General features: G+C 42.7%; 1 protein-coding gene across 4 annotated transcripts in view; it reads left to right on the forward strand.

Moving 5' to 3' along the window:
• The first annotated feature begins 455 nt into the window (after positions 1 to 455).
• The window catches only part of ITPR1 (inositol 1,4,5-trisphosphate receptor type 1), a 326,205-nt gene continuing 314,626 nt past the window's right edge, over positions 456 to 12,034 (forward strand). For all 4 annotated transcript variants that reach the window (XM_081821132.1, XM_081821136.1, XM_081821141.1 and 1 more), the window contains exons 1-2: positions 456 to 640; positions 1,447 to 1,517. The gene's annotated coding sequence lies outside the window, so the exon portion shown is untranslated. The remainder of the gene's footprint in view (positions 641 to 1,446; positions 1,518 to 12,034) is intronic.

Here is a 12,034-nt window from a genome sequence, read left to right on the forward strand (position 1 = left end):
ACAGCTTGTAAAAACTTCCCAAAGCAGAAATCCGAGCTGCTCCCCGCCCCCCTCTCCCAGAGACACCTGGATTCACGTGAAGGGGGGCAGCCGGAGGAGGAGCGTCCCCAAGGGTTGGGGGCGCCCCCCAGGGGTGGCTTTGGGTCGCCGGCTCCAAGCCCTGCCAGCTCCCTGCAAGAAGCCAGATTCGAAGCCCGGACGCCCCGCAGGACGCCCCTCCCCGTCCCCGCGCGCTTCTATTTAGAGCCCAGCCCGGAGCCCAGGGGATTCTGGGACTCGTAGTCCTTCCCCGCAGCCCCAGGCGCTGCCGCGACCTCGGACTCGGACTACATTGCCCAGGGAGCTTCCCGGCCTATATAAGCCGCCAGGAGCCGCTTCAAAGTGCAGTAACCATGTGGATGTGCTGCTGAAGCGTTTCCTCAAGCTCGCTGGGGTGGGAGGAGAGGAGGAGGAGGTGGTGGTGGAGGAGGAGGAGGCAGAGGGTGGAGAGAGAGAAAGCGCACGCAGAGAGGAGGTGTGGGTGTTCCGTTTCCATCCTAACGGAACGAGCTCCCTCTTCGCGGACATGGGATTACCCAGCGGCTGCTAACCCCTCTCCTCGCCCTGCTCCCCCAAACCGGCGTGGCTCCCGGGCACCAAGGTAGCGGCTGGGGCCGGGCAGAGGGCGTGGGGAGTTGGTACTGTCCTCCCCGGGCGCCGAAGTTTTTGCCCCGCTCTCTGGGAGTTCTTGGTGGATTTGCATGCACTTGCATACGTTTGGGGGTTCTTTTAACTGAGGGCATTTTGGGGGTGTTCATTTGAGGCTAAAAAAAATTACCGATTCCAGTGACTGGCCTTGAGGGCTACCCATTCTGGACTGGAATGGCATTCCCCCAACTTGGAAACTGTTGCAGCAGCTGCAGGAAATGGTTTTTTTTGGGGGGGGGGATGTGGGGGTGTCATATGTGAGTCCGCTCAAGGAAACAATCTTTTAAAAGTAGCCCTCCCTCGAGCTGCCTGGTTGAGAGAAAAATGCATGTGGGGGGGCCCCAGTGGGGAGGGTTTTGAAAAACGGAAGAAAACCCGGGGAGAGGTGAGGGATGAGGTATGGACGAAGCTCACGCCCAATGAGGATGCGGGCTTCGGACACTTGGCCTAGGCTCCGGGAAACAAGTGCTTTGGGATCTGCCAAACACTACCCTTAGTTCCAGCTCCCCCGGCACGTTCCAAGTTTTTGCGTGCCTAGTCTCACTTGTCAGTTACATACTGGAAATAAGTAAGCAAAGTTACCTGTAGTCGTTGTCCAACTGATCCCTCCAGCCTTCCTGTCTTGTTTGGGGAGGGTGGAGGAGGGGGTCTGTCCAGGAAGGAGGCTAAAGAAGGTGGAAGTTTGCAATTTGAAGCATTTCTGTTAGGGGCCCGCCTTTGTAGTCTTATACTCAGTTTTCTTTCTTTCTGAATACTTAGGAGCGGACTACAGAGGAGCAGGATTCGCACAGCTGGCGGGTTTTGGCAACAGAGTGCCTGACCTCGGTCAGGTGAGTGTGAAGCCTGAGAGCTGTAGTCAATAATGAGTTTTTGTTTTAAGTGTATTTTATGTCCTCTCTAAAGAGCCATGGAGATTAGGAGTAGAAAAGAAAAGCAAACTCCGGGGCTTAGTGCCAAAATTTGTCACTGCCTTCTGTGAGAGCTTTAGGGAGCATTTGAGATCCAGGGGGCAGTCCTGCCTATCACTTTTGGCGAAGGCTCAGACTTAAAGCAGCCTGAAGGTTTATGAGAGGAGGGGAAAAAGCCATTAAATGGAGCAATAAAAGGAATGCCCATTGGTGCCTGGCAGCGTGCTGATGATTTAAATTCTGAAGGATGCAGTACATTTCATCTGCCAAGATATGTAAGCAAAAATTAACTGCCTCTGTCTTTCAAAAATAGTCACTTTTTTTCTTGCTGTAACATGTGTTTAATCAGAGTAGGTTGGATTGCAAGAAATGAAAGTGGTTGCTGGCAATTTGAAAGAATTAGTACTATAAAAAGGGAAGTTAGTTTTTGAAGCATGAGAGAGTAGCATCCAGTCCTTGACTTGAAGCCGCCTGAATGTCAAGGAATCTGAGTCCCTCTTGTTTAGGTGCTTATTGTGGGGGCAGCATTTATCTGTAAAGACAAGCAGCTCCTGTCCACCCGCACCAAATGGTCAGACTGCACTTTAAGAAAGAGAGGTTTTAACAGCTGTATATACATCTTCATTGCTGAGGATTTGGCCATCACAAGTTTTTTCTTCCGAAATGGCCAGGAACAGGGTAGACAACAGGGTAACGGGTGGAGGACCGGGTCTTAGTAACTTCTTTAACATTCTAAATATTTAGCTGTTCCCTGGGCTACAATCTTTGGGCTTTTTAAATTAGAAAATAAAAGGCAGACACTTCATTATAGTAGTATAGTGCTTTTGTTTCCTGTTGATAAGATCCTTAGGAGTGCTGGTGGAGTGGGAAGCCTTTGGATGTGTGGGATGTAGTTCGTTCTTGGAGTTCTCTTGACTTTCATGGCTACTTGGGCACTCAAAAGGCCAAGGAAAGGGTTAAGTTCCCCTCTTTTGAGTAAGCTGCAGACCAGGAGAAACTGATCCATAGACTCTTCTCCAACTTGTTACTAAAAATAATACTGACACATGAAGTACTTGGAAGCCAGGTCCAGAGCCATATATCACAGAAAGTGAGTCAGGTACAGGTGAAGAAGCTGAGGTGTAGAGAGTAAGAACACTTGCCCAGTAGCTGGTGCACAGTGGAAGCAAGGTGTAACTCCAGGTTGTGGGACTGTATTGTGTTCCACAAATGCATTTAAGCTAGGGGGAAGAGGTGAAGGGAGAAGCTAGGAAAAATGGTAAACTTATTTCTGTTAATGAAATACCTCTTGCTTATGTCCCACCAGTGATGAATGAATAATAACATTTACCTTGATTTAAGAAGGAAATGATGTAGCTGTAGATGTAGGGATAAGACTGTGGCTATTTGAGAAGGTATTAGAGGTTATACTGACTTAGAAAGCTGTATGCTGAAAGCCTGAATGAGGAGAGTAAGCGAAACCAAACCATACCACGAGGAACATTGTCTAAGTCCAGCATTAGGTTCATCTCATAACTGAAATCCATCTTGATCATCTACATCAAGGCATCTGAGGAGGTTAAAAGAATCAGATATTTCTCAGTCTGAATAATTTGATAGTTTAAATTGCAGTGAGTCTAAACTGTGAAGTATCGGTATCTTTTCATATACTCTTCAGTTTGGTTTATGGCCGGTTGTGCAGAACACTTTTTCATTTCTTTTTTTTTCTTGTGTGTGCATGCATGCATGCATGTGTGTGTGTGTTGAAAGTACAGTCTGTTCTTTAAATAATTCAAATCAGAACAGAATATACTATCAAGATTTCCTTCTTACCAGGCAGGGAAACTTCTTCATGCTCTAAATGAATGACTCCTGGCCTCTACTTTGAGACCCATGAAATTGTTGGGGGTTGACAATAGTATTACCCATTTTTAAACAAAGTGGTTGCCTTTTGGAGGGAATTGGCATCTTTTCTTTAGGAATGAGAGATGGAAAGGTTGCTTAGAAGAAAGGGAAGATGTACCCAACAAGATAAATCTCTTGCCTTTGTCCTCAAAATATTTTCAAGTAGGGAAGACCAGGGTATTAGAGATAGAAATGAAACTTCTGATCCAATGGTATACAACTAGCTGACTTCTAGGCAAAAAAAGTTGCATGGCTCTTTAGCTCATTTATAATGAACTCATGGAAATTCTGAGTTCTTGACAAGCAGCTGTTAAATAACCAAAATGAAACAACAAACGCCAAATATGAATAACAGAAAACAACAACAACAAAAATAGGGCTGAAGTTAGGTTTCTAGGTCAAGCTGTCCTTGGATACATCTAATTAAGGAGTTTACACAAGGCCAATGTCGCATCTTGTTTACTGTTGGGTTTGATCTTTTGAAATAAAACACATTGCATTTGCAGGCTCTTTATTAACTGGAAATGCATGCAATTTTTTAGTTTACTTTTGCTGTTTTAAGCTTTTCAACGCTCTTTGGATGAAATCAGTTAAAGCTTGAAGTCAGTGACATGAATGACATAATTTTTATGATTCCAACCAATTTTTATAGTGTCTCTGGTTCTGAGTTTATTGCTAACGAGCATAAGCTGAAAACACCACTAAAACCATCACTTGTGGAGCTGTTCCTCCTATTGAACTATGGCTAGGGTCTTCCCTCAGCTGCACACAGTTTAAGGCATTTGGTGTGATAAATCTCTTTATGAATGTCTAATACCTGCTAAATTTGTTATTATCCAAGTGTTTATTCCTTCAACAATTACTTGAGCACCTACTATGTGCTGGGATATGTTCTAAGTGCTGGGCATACAACAGTGAAATTCCTGTTCCCAAGAGGCTTAAATCCTAGTTGGGGGGAAGTAGGCATTACAAATAAGCAAATATTGTTGTATAACAGGTAGCAAGTGCTACAGATAAAAAAAAAAAATCCAAGTAAAGGGGAACAGGCAATAACAAATGTTGGTGAGGATCTGGAGAAAGTGGAACTCTTGTGTCCTGTTGGTGGGAATGTAAAATGGTGCAGTCACTGCAGAAGACAATATGGCAGTTCCTCAAAAAACTAAACAGAATTACCAAATGATCCAGCAATTCCACTTCTGGGTATATAACCAAAAGAATTGAAAGCAGGGACTTAACTGATATTTTTACATTCATGTTCATAAGCAGCATTATTTACAGTAGCCAAAAGGTGGAAACAACCCAAGTGTCCACTGACAGATGAATGGATAAACAAAAAGTGGTATGTCCATATAAAAGAATATTATTCAGCCTTAAAAAGGAATGGAATTGTTATCCACGTTACAAGACGGGTGAAGGTTGGAAACATTATGCTAAGTGAAATAAGCCATACATAAAGAGGACAAGTAGAATGGTGCTTGCCAGGGGCTGGGAAATGCGAAGTTTGTTTAATGGGTACAGAGTTTCATCTGGGGAAGATGAAAGAATTCTGGAAAGGGATGGTAGTGTTGGTAGCTCAACTCTGTGAATGAAGTTAATGCCAATGAATTTTACACTTAAAAATGATTAAAATGGCACATTTTATCTTGTGTTTGTATATTTTACCACAGTAAAGAAATGACAACAAAACAATGTAAAGGGGAGAGAGGAGTACTCGGGAGGGGATCTGGAATCAGGGAAGGGCTCTCTAATAGGGTGCGTCTGAGCAGAGAGCTGAAGGAAGTGAGAGGTTAGCCTGTATAATTACCTGGTGGAGGAGGACATTCCAAAGGGCTAGAGCAGAAAGTGCTAAGGCCCTGAGATGGGAGCAGGTACAACAGGTTAGGGAAAGGTCAGGAGGCCAAGTTGGTTGCAGCTGAGGGAGAGTGCTAGGCGTTCAGGTGGTAGAGGGAGTCAGGATCAGATCCTGCAGGAGCCCGGTGTTTTCAGGTAAGCCATAATTTATTTCCCTGAGGATTTCTTAACTGTCTCAGAACTCTTAGTGTGGTTCTCCGCATCTTTGAGCTACATTGTCCTTTCTGAAGAGACTCGCGAGGCTGGCAAGATCACCTACCAGATTGGAACTTGTTTGGGGGTCAAACCCAGATTTCTAGACTGTCTCATTAATCACATGGCTTATCTGGGATTGTAACCCACTTTAGTAGGAAGGGAATATTCTTTTGGTTTGGATAATGAATTTTAAGAACCTAATGATATTCCCGGTGGTTTTTCTTCAACACAGACTTTGTGTACTTTGCTACCACCCTTGTCTGTCAGGTCTCATTTTACAAAATTACACAAGGAGAACTCATGCTCAGCTCTCTAGCATTGTCCTTGGGGGATACAAAGTTCCACATAAGCGATTCTCTCTGATGAGTGAAGTGGACCCCTTCGTGTGTACAAATTTATAATGTACATACATGTTGTTACTTAATTGCATAAGATAAGCATATTCAATTAAAGTAAAACAATAGGAAATAAAGATAAGCAGCAAAACCGAACCAGTCACCCCCAATCCCACCATCCAAGGTGAGGGTTCCAGACTCCTCCATGTACATTTAAATTTCATAAAAAAGGACTCATACAGTACTTCAAGTTTGGTACCTTGCTGTTTGCACTCGATCCTGAACCTCTATTCTTGTTAATAGACATCTGTGTCTTCATTTTTCTGAAGGTGTCTGTACGTTTGATGGGATTGCATTTGAGTGGTGACATGTATGGAATCACTAGGGTAAAAAAAAACTTACTCAGATTTCATCACCATCATAGAATCCAGGTTTTCTCATTCAGTTTATACTGTTTTTTAAAGAAAAGTGAATGGAAGGTAAAGCACTCTTCAAAAGTTAGCTGTCTTATTACAGGGATGAAGCCTAGTAATCATTCATTTCAATACAGGATTTCTTATTTCTTCTTCAGGGTAACCTAATTCTGTGAGGTAGTTAGGGCCAGGTACTCTTTTCTGTTTGTTTGACCTTAAAAGGAAAACTTCACTATAGAAAATTTGAAATACGTCTAATAGTGAGATCTTAGTATAACGAACCCCTCTTTGCTCATTCACCCACCCTGCACAGTTATCAATCCATGACTATTCTGCGTTCACCTGTATTCTGATATACTCTCTCCTCTTGGGTGAGTTGGAAACAAATACCAGGCATACCAGTTCATCTGTCTTTTAGTATGTATCTCTAGTATTGGGATTAAAAAAAAAAATAGTATTCTTACCCATCTCAAGGGAAAAAAGACAAATTTTTTAATTGAGCCTGTGTTCTCAGTTCCTTCCAACATATGTAAGTGCATGTATACACACACATGCATATGATATATGTATCTAGGTACATGCAATAATAATATATATGGATATTTAACAGTTTGTTTGAATTAGGATCCAAATAAGGTCAATACATTACAAATGGTTGATGTGTCTTTTAATCTGTATGTTTCCTCTACACCTCTTTTCCCCCCATGCATTTTATGGTCGTTACTGAAGAAATTGGGTGATCTATTTTCACATAGTTAAGATTTTGCTCACTGTGTCAGTGTGGTATAGTTGAACATGTTCCTCTGTTCCCTGTATATATCATATCTGGTTGTTAAATGTAGAGGCTTGATCAGAATCAGGGTTTTTTGGGGGGGGCACTTCTATTTTTTTGAACTTTATTCAGGGGAGTGTGTGATATGTGTGGGTATGTCTTCTTGTGATATTAGCAAACATTGATGCTCATTTCCTTAATCCATTAGTTCATTTGGACTTATGAAACTCCTATTTTTCTTTCTTCATTCATTAGCTGAACTGTTTTGTAAAAAGAAATTTCCCTCCACTAAGTTTTTTGTTTCCTGGGGTATGTAGTTCATGTAAAGAAAGACAAGATCTGTACTTAAATTTCTTTTTGTATTTTACCAGTTTTCAAAAATAACAAGTTGATACCCTACCATGATACATGGCGGTGGTTGTCAGTGTGGTGACACTGGGCATATCTGGGGACATTTTTGGTGGTCGCAACTAGGAAGAGGGTGCTCCTGGCATCCAATGGCTAGAGGCTGGAGATGCTGATAAATAGCCTACAATACATCGATTAGCCCTTCCACAACACAGAATTATCCATTTCACAGTACTAGCTGTGCTACTGGTTAGAAACCCTTGTACTAAGATGACCAATTGGTATTTTTTTTTGGTTAGTATCTTTATGAAGTGGTGCATTTAAACATATTTTATATGTTTCTCTTTGTGTTGCTTACCTTCTTGATGATCAGAGTGCCCATTTTTGCTCAGCAAGAGAAAGGCTATTCAAATTGGCTCCAAAAACACAACCCTAGTAGTCTTTGATAGCTTTCTTGATTTTGATATGAGTGTTCCAGGCTCATCTTCTATATTTCTTGTCCCAGACCTGGAATCAGCCTTTTCTCCAAGGAGCCATAGTTCTTTTGAGTGGGAAATGGTGTTTAGAGACCTCTTCTCAGGGTCAGATAGGTATTCTTGTTCTCCTCATACGGGTCAGAAAACAAAGCAAAATGAAGGAAACTTAAAACCTGAATGCTTTCAATGAAAGTATTTCCAAAACGTAGTCAACACATCTTTTCCTTTTAAAAAAGGATTCTTAATGTACTCAAAACTTTTCACTTTGGTATCAGTTATAACCTTAGTATACTGGTGTCTTAATACAGTAGTACTCCCCAGATGAGCAGGCATGTTGTTCTTGTTATTCTTGTTCTGCATCCATGTTTTTATACTGTATGACAACCCATTATGAGGTCCTGAAATCAGTGTAGTGGGCCTCCATCAGCGGTTTTTTAATGAAGTAGAAGGGACTAGAGAATGTCAAAGCATATTGTATGGATACTTGGAAGGAACTGTGTACATTGCCACAAACTCTCCCATCCCCCAATTCTTTGTCTCTCACACACACACAGTGAACACTGGGTTGTAAGTATAGTGTATTTCTTACTGTGGGTTGCAGTCCAAAGTTTGAGAAACATTGTTTTACGTCTTTATTCCTCCATTTGTGGTCATCAGACTAGCATCACGGGCTTCAACAGTGAGCTTGTTAGAAATGTAGACTCTGAGCCACCCCAGACCCGCTGAATCAGAACCTGCCTTTTAGCACAATCCCCATGGGATTCATGTACACTCGAAAGTATGAGAACTTCTACAGTGAACCCCCTGTGCCTTTTCAGTACTTGCCTTGTTTTTATGGTTATTTTTTCCTGGCTGGCTCTCACCTGTCAAAACTGACCTTTGTACTTGCCCCTAGCAGGCTTTTCATTTTCAGTGAAGTGGAAAGATAGGCGAAGTCACCCACTGGAGGTGAGCATGTAGGCCTGGCAGGACTCTCTTTGACAAGAATGGGAACTTTCATGCTTTCATTTGGGGACTCTCTTATTGGCAGTTTCAGATAGAGGTAGAAACCAAACGGTACATGTAGAACCTACTTAAGGTTGGGAAGTCCCAGATATGGACAAGGCTGCATTTTAACATGATGTTGTCAGACACTTTCAGCAACTTAGGTTTTATAATGTTTCATGACCCTTCCAATTAGCAGAACTTGTGGACTGCTTGATAGAATGTTGCTCATCAGAAAAAGATGGACATAAGAAAAAACATCACTAACCTCCAAGCTCCTTGTTTGTTTGCATTTCAGGAGGAGCTTTGTCTGGGAAGTGATTTTTGTTTTGCAGAAAAAGTTTCAAAACGTTACCGTGTGCATATTTCTGAATAGAAAAAGCTGACACAACACCTAGACTTAGGGACGTTCATGGATTTGCCCTGGTGCATTTGTGTGTGTGACCATGTCTGCTTCTGTGTCTTTGCCCACATGCTTTCTGCCCTGCTGTCCCCATACTCACCCCATCTGTACCCACCTTGCCAAATACTTCTTTTCCCAACCTGAATGCCTCCTTCCTCTTCTGGAAAGCCTTTCCTGATCATTTGAAAATATTTGTGATTTGAAACTCCCCAGCACTTTATATGTCTTTTCCTCCCGGGCCTTTTTGATTTTTAACCTACAAATGCACCTGACAAATAGTTAAGTGTCCACCAAACATTTGTCGAATGAAGTTACTTATCTCCATGTTTTGTTTCCCTTTGAAGTATGTAGGCTGCTTGTCAGAAGAATCTAATATTTAATTAAATATTTCTTGAATTGGTGGTTTGCTTTGAAAAGCCCCTTTTGCTGTGGAAAGCGGAGTGAGGGCCGTGCGGACATGTGTCATGCAGCTCCTTTTGATAGCTTGGGAGATGTTGCTCAGAACAGTTCTTTGGAGGGCCTGAGGTGTGGGAAATTGTTGAGTGTTAATAAAAGGGAGTGGAGGTAATGATCAGGTAGTGAAACGAAGCTGCTCTCAGGTTGTAATGGTACTGCCCTGCCGAACCGCAGGATGGGGACTCCAGACATCAGTGTTGACTGCCTCTTGGGTGTGGGCAAAACAGGTTACATCTGTGCTTCTGTTTCCTCCTCTGTAGAATAGGTATAAAAATACCTGCTTTGGGTCGTTGCTGCCAAGTTGTAGAATATACATGCTTGCAAGAAGTCTTAGAAGTTAAAACAAAACAAAGCCTCTGTCCTAGAGGAGTGGTTCTCAAGTGGTGGGGTGATTTTGCCCTGCAGGGACTTTTGGCAATGTCTGGAGACTTTTTTGTCACAACCGAGGGAGAGTGGGTACTCCTGGCATCTAGTCGGTAGAGGTCAGGGATGCTGCTAAACATCCTGCGATACATAGGATGCGTCCTCCACAACAAGAAATTATCTGCCTCCAAATGTCAAACAGCCCTGAGGTTGAGAAACCCTGTCCTACAGTGATTTTCCCAGACTGAGACTTTTCTTGCTCTCTGAGGATGTTAACCTAATTTGATTTGCTGGGTTTTTTTTGTTTGTTTTGTTTTGTTTTGTTTTTTTGTGGTTCAGGTTGTGAACAGAGGGGTGTCTCTTCAGACTGGGTCTGACTTTAATGTTTTAATAAAATAAATACCACTCCCCCTCCCCCTCATGCCCCAAGTACTGGCTTTGGTTTCTAGAGCCTTGTATGTAGTCTATTAGCTTTGGCCAGTACATGGCTGTGTGGCCTACAAGAAGTCATTCAGGTTTTTTTGTTGTTGTTTGCTCTTTCCACTTATAAAATGAGGAATTTTAGCTAGATGATCTCTACCCACCAAATATAAAATTTTCTGACTGGCAACTTTGAGCTTTTGATTGGCTTCTCTTATGTTGGCCTTGGAGAACAGGAAACACGAGAGCACACGTCAGAATTGACATCTTTTTTCTAAAATAACCATGTAGATGATGTACCTGTTTGGAGAATAGGTTATTTAGTAGACATGTTTGTGAAAAGGCAAGTAGGTTTATCTTTGTGTGTGTATGTGTGTGTATCTCTTGTGTGTCTAATGAGCAACATTTAAACTAGAGAATTGCCTTGAACTACAGGTTTACAACTGCTGTTTCTGAGATGGTCATAGAGGGCCCTGCTTAAAGTTGAAACTTCTGAGTTGGTGACTTCCTTTGGGACTGTCTGAAAACGAAAGCAGAATGCAATATTTCTATCCTCCGCGAGAAGCGCTTTTTGCAGTAGAATAAATTATCCCTTGATGGGGACACACTGCATTTCTGAGGACAATCTGATCAACTGCTAATTGAACAAGAAGGCAAGGAGGGGGCTGCACATAAATGTGTATGAGGGTGGGGAGAGGGAAGCTGCCGGCCCCGGGTGGCCAACTCAAAAATACAGTGTTGCTCATCTTCGTTTCACAATAAAGATGATATTGTCAAGAGTCTGCTCAAAGGAAGTTCCAAAATTAACCGTGAGAGTACCTAGTCACAGAAGCAGAGATGGTTGTAAAGAGAGAACCTCTTTCCTTGTCTTGGAAGAGTCATCTGCAAATGTAATAGGTTTTCTCTTCCCTGTATTTACAGCCATATTACCATATATGTACCTGGGCGAGGGCATCTTAAGGAGGCTTGTGCTCCTCTAGAAGGAGTGTCCTTGGCCTCCAGCCAGGAGATCCATCAAATGCGGGCAACTCTTCCTTTTTCCATGCATATTCTTGTTTTCCCTCTGAAAGGCCTTGTGGTTTGCCTGGCTTTGCCCTTGGGGGGCTGCTTGCCCTGAAAGTGAAGTGCGGCTTTTTTGTTTGGTGGCAGCTGTGGCCTCCAGGTCTCACCCATGTTTTGGGGGGACCAGCTGCCGATGGCCTCCTGAATCTCCAGGTGCTTTTAAGTCTTCGTGCACGAGCCCTCCCCTCTCTTTGCTGCCTAGCTTTAAAGGAAGCCTTTTGGTTTTATTCTTTTTCAACAATCATTTTTAAAGCAAGCAGCAATAAAACCAGCACTAAGTCTTTGGCAAAGGCCCTCTGTTTTTTAGGAGGTGGAGGTGATGTGGCTACGCCAAGAAAGAACAGAGAAGACTGATGGATTTCCACTGGCTACATTTTTTAGTGGAAGAATAACTTTCCAAGTGCACTGTACTTTGAGGCCAAGTGGCAAAACTTACTGACTGAAGGGTAGACCCAGAGGGGGCTATGAAGGTGGGAT

This window comes from Leptonychotes weddellii, chromosome 1 (genome assembly GCF_054177405.1).
Source record: "Leptonychotes weddellii isolate Sample4059 chromosome 1, ASM5417740v2, whole genome shotgun sequence".
Classification (NCBI taxonomy): domain Eukaryota; kingdom Metazoa; phylum Chordata; class Mammalia; order Carnivora; family Phocidae; genus Leptonychotes; species Leptonychotes weddellii.